Source organism: Salvelinus sp. IW2-2015, linkage group LG5 (assembly GCF_002910315.2).
Source record: "Salvelinus sp. IW2-2015 linkage group LG5, ASM291031v2, whole genome shotgun sequence".
NCBI lineage: Eukaryota > Metazoa > Chordata > Actinopteri > Salmoniformes > Salmonidae > Salvelinus > Salvelinus sp. IW2-2015.
In genome coordinates, this window is record NC_036844.1 from 12,650,880 (window position 1) to 12,661,278 (window position 10,399).

Below are 10,399 nucleotides of genomic sequence, written 5' to 3' on the forward strand. Positions count from 1 at the left end.
TGAATGTGGGTGCCCTAATTATGGGGAGGCTGGGCCGATAGAAATCCCATGGCAAGTATAGGCCTACTGTCCAGGAAGCACTAAAGGAGCTGTAAGCAGCTTTGTGCAGGAATAGGCCCCTAAAGTGGTCTCCAGTCTCCCAAGCATCAATGCACGCCACCTTTCAGATATAAGGAAGCCCAAGAGGAGACGTAGTAAACATGAGAAGGGTCATAATATCAGCCAAGGAATGGTGGAGCCTATGTTGAAATTGCAAATAGGAATGCTTGGAAGGTTTAAGGACGACATTTCAATCTTCTCCCAAAGCACAGGGTTTGTGGAAATGAAAAGGTATTTTCTTTTTTTTTAAGGTTTATCATATGAACCTTGTTCAAACCTTCTTGACTTACTGTGTGTGATTGTTGTGAATTGGTCATCTATTTGACTGGAATCATCTCTGGAGGTTCACTCTTATCTTATTTATCCATAACAATCATTGCTCTTTATAGATGCCTTTGCCATTTGCAATCCAAGTCATCTCAAATTCCCTCTTAGTTATTTCATGTGATTGACCGGGGTCCATTTAAGCACTTACAAATGCGTAACATAAAGTACGAATTGGAATTTGTAACATATCATACAAATTGCAATTATATATATATATTTTTTAGCAGGATGTAACATATCATACGAAATGGATGACGTTGTACACAATTGTGCACAATTTTCGGGCCCCCGTTTTGGCTTATGAGACCATACTTTCAAAACTACTGTCTGAAATGATACAAAACCTTTATAATGCATCTTTAACTCTATGATCCAAATATACAAATATTGAATTAAATGATTACACACTGTACATACAGTCATACCAAATCTAATATTTCCTCCCCTTTCTGAGATGAAAGGGAAATATACAGTAGAGAAGCATTGATGGGACTTGGAGTTCTGTTGCCGACGATGATGGAAAATTATATTTCAACCACAAGACCATATAATCCCTACATTCACCCACCCATGATTAAACAATGGATCATGCAGGCTCTGGGCTGGCTATCCATCAGCTATTGTATATACTGTAGGTTCTCTTAACTGTTCCATAACAGAAAATGAATAGGAAAGACTGAATTTATGAAAGTCAACAGGTATTATTGTTTAGTGCTGTGAGGATGCTGGAAATGTCTGCTATAGATGTTGGTTAGTAGAGCAGATAGATAGATAGATAGTGGCTGTGCCTGTGATCGCCACTCAGTACTACTGACGGTTGTTGATCTTAGATTAAGATGGGCCTACTAAAGTTTACAGAGCCACTAAAAGACAATTATGCAATTGGGATACTATCTCCTAATGTCAGAGTTTGTAACATTTAACCAGATGCTACATAGCACAGTATCCAGTCTCCAAAAGTAAAGACTGTAAAATATGCCATGGACCTTCAAAAGTACTAGGCCTATTATTGTATTGATATTGACAAATTATTACATTTTAGTCAAATAAAGTCCTAAATAAAGTCCTAACTACACAAATATCAAATTTCAGCCCTAAATACTGAACTGTTAAAATGTTATACTGTCAGGTTTTTTGTATTTTTTAAATTAATTTGAACCATATATTATAAGCATTGCTTCCTTCCGTTAGTGTACCAAACGCTGACCAAAACCCAGCTGGTATTTCTTGGGCCTGTAGGGAAGTCCATTCATAAAGCAGTATGCTCACAATGAGCCTGACACAGTGGACAAAATGGGGAACATCTCAGTTCTTAATGGACACGCCACTGACATTGGCTTCTGTCTGACAGCTGCACGAAGGAACATGACTTTCTGTTACATAAAGAGGTTATTCAAATGTGTGCTAACCGACAACACCGGCTGAGGGTTAAGACAGAAACACAATAAAAACGTTCCACCTTGTGCAAACAGTGCAAGTTGTACAGCTTTGTATACCATCTATAAAAGCACCAAATTGGCCAAGGTTATGTCTTATGTAATGATATTTCTTGAGAGAGGAAAATTGTAATACATTTTATTCAATTAGCTATGTATTTTTATAGTGGAGAGATAGAGCACAGACAGGTTTGGTTTACAGACCAATTAATCATACAGTTCTGTTTTGGTACAAGTCCCGACCTGAGGGTATTTAGCTTTATGGAGCATACCAACCTGTCATTATATCATCATCTCAACATTAGCGCTCTGATACAATGACATCTCCACCTCTCTCCTAACTGAAAAAGTGGTCACTGCAACTGTTTGGTTGGTTGGTTCAAAGCTAAATGTTACACTGGGTTGGTTCAAAGCTAAATATTACACTTATTACACTCCTTAGAGCAACAACTCTCCTCTTAACTACCTGCTCACTGGAAAGAGACGTTTCAAACCATTTCCAGACGTCTCAGTGAAGCAAATGCTTTACACTCTAATTCAGGTCAGTCAAATCAAAAACTCCAGTCTCTATCCACTGGGTACAGATGTCAATTCAACGTCTATTCCACATTAGTTCAACGTAACAACATTGATTCAACCAGTGTGTGCCCAGTGGGTAAGTCTCTGAATTCAAATGCAGTATTCCAGAGAGCAAATTCCTAGTCTCCATGTTTTATTAAAAGCTGCATGTCTTTCAGCTCTTAAACACATTCTCTTCAGGTCAATGACCTCCCCCAGATCCCTGAACCACATTTCAGATGTAGGACGCTGCAGTACTGCAGAACACTGTCTCCAGACTTAGACTAGCTCCTACGTTTGCACAATCTGCCTCTAAGCCAATAGTGTTACAAAATCCATCAGTTTTTCTCATCACCTGTCAGATTTGCACTGGATGTGACAAAAATGGCCCCCAATAGATTAAGTTAGAGATACAGTATCTCGAAAGTGTGAAAGTTTAAAAGTAACCTCAGTGATGATACATTTATGACAATAGTATGAACTCTGAAATTTATTTTATTGACATGGACTTTGGAACAACTTTCCAATACTGGCAGTTTGCCATACTGTTTTTTGTTTTCAAGACAGAATATACAGCCTATTAGTTTGTTGCTACAGTCTGTATAGGACTATAAGCGTGACAAAATCGAGGAAAAGTTCCTTTTATGATGACTGAATGGATGGATTTGAAGTGATGCCTTTTGTTTACCCCTCACTACCACATATGATTAACTATAATCGACCAAAACAGTTGCCCCGTCCCTTTGCTCCCCCCTATCTTCTAAAAGCCTTTCTGCATATGTACACTGCTCAAAAGAATAAAGGGAACACTTAAACAACACAATGTAACTCCAAGTCAATCATACTTCTGTGAAATCAAACTGTCCACTTAGGAAGCAACACTGATTGACAATAAATTTCACATGCTGTTGTGCAAATGGAATAGGCAAAAGGTGGATAATTATGAGGCATCTAGCCATAGAGCACCCGCTTATTGATTTATGCCCGAACAACTAGGACGTGGTTTGTAGACGGCGCGTAGGTGACCTTAGACTGATGAGATGTTCGTAGATGCTCTCTCCGTCGCGCTAGATGTGCTACTTTCTTGGTCACTTTGAATGCTGGCGGTGCTTTCACTCTAGTGGTAGCATGAGACGGAGTCTACAACCCACACAAGTGGCTCAGGTAGTGCAGCTCATCCAGGATGGCACATCAATGCGAGCTGTGGCAAGAAGGTTTGCTGTGTCTGTCAGCGTAGTGTCCAGAGCATGGAGGCGCTACCAGGAGACAGGCCAGTACATCAGAGAACGTGGAGGAGGCCGTAGGAGGGCAACAACCCAGCAGCAGGACCGCTACTCCGCCTTTGTGCAAGGAGGAGCACTGCCAGAGCCCTGCAAAATGACCTCCAGCAGGCCACAAATGTGCATGTGTCTGCTCAAACGGTCAGAAACAGACACCATTAGGGTGGTATGAGGGCCCGACGTCCACAGGTGGGGGTTGTGCTTACAGCCCAACACCGTGCAGGACGTTTGTCATTTGCCAGAGAACACCAAGATTGGCAAATTCGCCACTGGCGCCCTGTGCTCTTCACAGATGAAAGCAGGTTCACACGCACATGTGACAGACGTGACAGAGTCTGGAGACGCCGTGGAGAACGTTCTGCTTCCTGCAACATCCTCCAGCATGACCGGTTTGGCGGTGGGTCAGTCATGGTGTGGGGTGGCATTTCTTTGGGGGGCGCACAGCACTCCATGTGCTCACCAGAGGTAGCCTGACTGCCATTAGGTACCGAGATGAGATCCTCAGCCCCTTGTGAGACCATATGCTGGTGCGGTTGGCCTGGGTTCTTTCTAATGCAAGACAATGCTAGACTCATGTGGCTGGAGTGTGTCAGCAGTTCCTGCAAGAGGAAGGCATTGATGCTATGGACTGGCCGCCCGTTCCACAGATCTGAATCCAATTGAGCACATCTGGGACAACATGTCTCGCTCCATCCACCAACGCCACGTTGCACCACAGACTGTCCAGGAGTTGGTGGATGCTTTAGTCCAGGTCTGGGAGGAGATCCCTCAGGAGACCATCCGCCACCTCATCAGGAGCATGCCCAGGCGTTGTAGGGAGGTCATACAGGCACGTGGAGGCCACACACACTACTGAGCCTCATTTTGACTTGTTTTAAGGACATTACATCAAAGTTGGATCAGCCTGTAGTGTGGTTTTCCACTTTAATTTTGAGTGTGATCCAAATCCAGACCTCCATGGGTTGATAAATTTGATTTCCATTGATAATTTTTGTGTGATTTTGTAGTCAGCACATTCAACTATGTAAAGAAAAAAGTATTTAATAAGAATYTTTCATTCATTCAGATCTAGGATGTGTTATTTTAGTGTTCCCTTTATTTTTTTGAGCAGTGTATATTGCCAGCATTAAAACACACTAAAGCCAGGCACATTTTTCAAACACTTTCACATTGTTTATTTTTTCCTCGGCAGCTACGCTATTTATCTCTTTTGAATTCTAATGAAGCCCTATGTATAAGAACTAGTCGTTTAGGAGGGCATTCAATATAGCTTTTCATTCAGGCCCTATCCCACTCTCTTTTTGTGGGATCTTTGAAGCTTGTAGAAATCAGTTCCCATTTACAGAATATTTCTGTTGGCAGATGTGTATCATATTGGCTTCAGATGTAGTAACACTATTACTCAAGACTAAAGCCATAGAGAGGAACTACTGTGTGTTCCTAAACTGCTTTTGCCTCATATATATTTCTATAATCATGGCCAACGGACGGGTGAAACATTCCCAGGGGCATATTTGTGATGCATTTCACTGACAACATTGTCAACCATGTCTTTTCACATCACTTTACACAGCTTGGTCAGATTTGCCATGGTTGGGCCCAGAACCTGTGCATTACCATGGCATACCATAAATGCCCCATCAGACTGGGTGACTTTCATACCAGCACTTTTTATTTTGGTAATGAAGGATATTGAAATGTACAGTAAGTGCTTTCAGACCTCCAACTGTCACAGGGTATTCAACGACGCTCTCAAAGTAGGCCACAGCAATATGCTGCCACAATCTGCAAGTCGCCTCACGTACCTGCTTTCAATACTTTGATTCTAATTTTGATGAGTACGATTAGTTTAAGTGTTATTACTGAATGTCAATCAAACACAACACATAAGGTAACAAATTAAGAATTGAGCGTCTAACAGCCCTGTAGGAAAAATAAGATTATTTGAACAAAATATTGGCTGGTGTTGTTATACAGTAGGTTGGAATCACATCGTTGGCAGAATGTAAGCTTAAATGCATATTTGTATGTTGTTTACAGTATACACATTATATTTGACAGATATGGCTCAAAATGTTGATCAATAAGACCTTTTTTCACTTCAGGTGCATTATAATAAATAAAAGATAACGTGCAGGGTTCACCCAGAAAATGCATGCCTTATTTATTTTTAAATGCATAGCTTAAAAGCGCTGAGAAGCTGAGCATTTTCACACGGCCAATCCTATAAGGCACATTGACAAAAGACTCATATGAAATGCATCACTCACCAATGCATATCAAAACCCCAACATGGAGAGAAAGAGAACAGTTCTCCATATGCTTCCTTCCACAACTGAAACTTCTCCAACATATAAACCGGTTCACCTTGCTGCTGCATTATCTCCAACACCCCTGCTGACTATATGAACATTTACATTTAGGCAAAGCATCCATGATTACTGGCCGTTGTTCATGTGAGGGAGCCATTGTTCATTGAACTGTGGCAGAGGTCATGGTTGATACACCTCAGAGCATTGTGACAGTAAAAACACAATCAGGCATCTATTGGTATTTTACTGGTTTGTCATAGTGAGTGTCACTTTTGAGCTGTGCATTTAGTTGACGTTTAAAATATAAGCAGTAGACATAATGAAGATTTTCTACTTTCACACTTACTATATAACTTGCATGGTGAACCTCGACACACAGCATTATAGTATTTCGTTGTGAATTACAGGTGATCCCATAAGAGTTAGGGTCAATTCGAATGTAAAATTCCAATTAAATTCTTGAATTTACTCATGAAGTGAATAATTTACATTGAATTCAATTCGAATATAAACACTTTAAGTTATGGAATTGGAATAAGACTGTTTAGAATTGGAATTCTAAAAATATTTTGTCTATGGATTTGAATTTTTTTTTGTCTATGGAATTGACTGCAGGATTTGTTTTAAATAATGTGAATGTATTCATATATTTCTAGTATAGCTAGGCTTTCTGAATAGTGACATGATTAGCCTCAAAGTCTGATGGAAATTAATTGAAATATGTGAAATTGTTGGGGATAATATTGAATTGGGAATTAAATTCTTGGAAATGACCTAACATTGGAATTAAGAGGAATTGAGTTATCTGTGAATTCAATTATTGACCTGGAATTTGAATTTAATTAAATGGAATTTATAGGGAGAGAGAATTTAATTTGTGGAATTAACCCCAACCCTTGATCCCAATGATATGCACCATCTCAGTAACACCTTACATTACATTGTTTATGCCCATGTAGTAACACTAATAAAACTAGTAACAACATTGCATTAACATGTGAGGGACTGTTTTTGTGTAATAACCTAAAGCACTAATTACCATGCAGTTGAAAAGCTATTTCTAAGTAACGTAAAAACAATGTTATCACTGTAGTAATCTCCATAGGTTGAAGAGGAACTTAAAAAATACAACACATTACCAAAATCTCTTTAAAGACCTGTTTCAAAAAAGCAGTAATCAAACACTTGTTATATACCATACATTATATATATATATATATACATAGTCCCACAGAAAACATTGATGTGCAGTATGTTTATGAGTAGCATTTGTTTTTACACTGTGGTGTACAGTCCAAAATAAAAATGTCAGATATAGTGCCACAAGCCTGTGCAGGTCCGTGCATGTCGCAACAGAGCTCCACAAACAGCCAGAATTCCCATTAGTCTTCCCCACACATCAAAATCATCAAAAGAAAAGCAGTATAGTTCTTCTATGCCTGTAAAGAGGCTCACAATAGACACAAGGCTATAAATTGAGGCACTCCTGGCCTGAAAGGGCTCTTTGACTGTAGACAGACTGGCTGGAGCTCTCTGCTAGTCTCAATTAATCTCCTCTAGCCTGAGGAGCTCCCCAGCAAAGCTGGTCTCCATGCCTGACAACCAAAAATAGCGTAGATATGCACTATCGATTCGCTTTAATAATTAAACTGTTACTAGACAGAATCACTCTCTCCACTGGGATTCTCTGCCTCTAACCCTATTACAGGGGCTGAGTCACTGGCGTACTGGTGCTCTTCCATGCCGTCCCTAGGAGGGGTGCGTCATTGAGTCACTGACGTGATCTTCCTGTCTGGGTTGTGCCGTGGCGGAGATCTTTGTGGGCTATACTCGGCCTTGTCTCAGGATGGTAAGTTGGTGGTTGAAGATATCCTTCTAGTGGTGTGGGGGCTGTGCTTTGGCAAAGTGGGTGGGGTTTTATCCTGCCTGTTTGGCCCTGTCTGGGGGTATCATCAGATAGGGCCACAGTGTCTCCTGACCCCTCCTGTCTCAGCCTCCAGTATTTATGCTGCAGTAGTTTATGTCGGGGGGCTAGGGTCAGTCTGTTATATCTGGAGTACTTCTCCTGTCTTATCCGGTGTCTTGTGTGAATTTAAATATGCTCTCTCTAATTCTCTCTTTCTCTCTTTCTTTCTCTCTCTCGGAGGACCTGGGCCCTAGGACCATGCCTCAGGACTACCTGGCATGATGACTCCTTGCTGTCCCCAGTCCACCTGGCCGTGCTGCTGCTCCAGTTTCAACTGTTCTGCCTGCGGCTATGGAACCCTGACCTGTTCACTGGGTGCACATTTGAACATCTTGGCCATGTTCTGTTATAATCTCCACCCGGCACAGCCAGAAGAGGACTGGCAACCCCTCATAGCCTGGTTCCTCTCTAGGTTTCTTCCTAGGTTTTGGCCTTTCTAGGGAGTTTTTCCTAGCCACCGTGCTTCTACACCTGCATTGCTTGCTGTTTGGGGTTTTAGGCTGGGTTTCTGTACAGCACTTTGAGATATCAGCTGATGTAAGAAGGGCTATATAAATACATTTGATTTGATTTGACCAGACAACTTGAAAGGTTGATAAAAGTTTGATTTGTGTCACCTTTGTATTAGCATTCCATAGCGTGAGGGAGAGTCACCTTTCTCTCCACTGTGTTATTTACTGGGTCTAATTTCATGTACAACAATTTGGAAAATCCTCTTCAAATTCCTCGGTGCAGACTATAAGTACAGGGGTGTGGCAAAGTAGAAGGTCCATTCAAATGAAGACATAACAATTATTAACTATTGCTTTGTTGAATATGGCATGGCATGTGACTTAACTTAAAGTCTATGGACTGTGAAGCCTTTGACAACAGGCAGCTTCAAATTTGAGTTAGACAAACATGAATATCAGTTAAATCGAGGGCAGAATGAACAACAGAGACAAAACGCAAATATGAACAATTATTCAAATAGTTTGAGGAATTTTACGTCATTTAGCAGACGCTCTTATCCAGAGCGACTTACAAATTGGAAAGTTCATACATATTCATCCTGGTCCCCCCGTGGGGAATGAACCCACAACCCTGGCATTGCAAGTGCCATGCTCTACCAACTGAGCCACACGGGACCTCATCTCTGATGAATGGTCCTCAGAGCCAGATGCTTTGATGGCAGAAGGAGAGGAGATTTAGCAACACTTGGAGAACAATAGAATTCAATAAAATAGCGTATTTATTTCTAAAAGTAGAGCCAATGTGTTTCGGCATTTGCCCCTCATCACCTGCTGGGAGTAAGGATTTCCAATGACCGGCCTTATCTGGTGGGGTAACTTTTGCTGTAACACAGCAAGTAAGAGAATGTGGGTAAGTTTGGCATATAAATACATCCCAATATGTATGCTCATTGGTTGAGAGAGAGGAAGGTGATCATTTCAAGAGGGTGCCCATAGGTTAAACAGCATTGTGAGGATTGTGCATTATTGTGCCAGGCTCATGGGCTATAAAATGATCAGCCGAAATTGTTGCAACCCCTATTACTAGCCTGTTCAACCTCTCTTTCGTATCGTCTAAAATCCACAAAGATTGGAATGCTGCCGCGGTCATCTCCCTCTTCAAAGGGGGAGACACTCTAGACTCAAACTGCTACAGACAAATATCTATCCTACCCTGCCTTTCTAAGGTCTTCGAAAGCCAAGTTAACAAACAGATCACTGACCATTTCGAATCCCACCGTACCTTCTCCGCTATGCAATCTGGCTTCCGAGCTGGTCATAGGTGCACCTCAGCCACGCTCAAGGTCCTAAACAATATCATAACCGCCATCGATAAGAGACAATACTGTGCAGCTGTATTCATCAACCTGGCCAAGGCTTTCGACTCAATCATCACATTCTTATCGGCAGACTCAACAGCCTTGGTATCTCAAATGACTGCCTCGCCTGGTTCACCAACTACTTCTCAGACAGAGTTCAGTGTGTCAAATCGGAGGGCCTGTTGTCCGGACCTCTGGCAGTCTCTATGGGGGTGCCACAGGGTTAAATTCTCGGGCCGACTCTCTTCTCTGTATACACCAATGATGTCGCTCTTGCTGCTGGTGATTCTCTGATCCACCTCTACGCAGACGACACCATTCTGTATACATCTGGCCCTTCTTTGGACACTGTGTTAACTAACCTCCAGACGAGCTTCAATGCCATTCAACTCTCCTTCCTTGGCCTCCAACTGCTCTTAATGCATGCTCTTCAACCGATCGCTGCCCGCACCTGCCCGCCTGGCCAGCATCACTACTCTGGATGGTTCTGACTTAGAATATGTGGACAACTACAAATACCTAGGTGTCTGGTTAGACTGTAAACTCTCCTTCCAGGCTCACATTAAGCATCTCCAATCCAAAATTAAATCTAGATTCGGCTTCCTATTTCG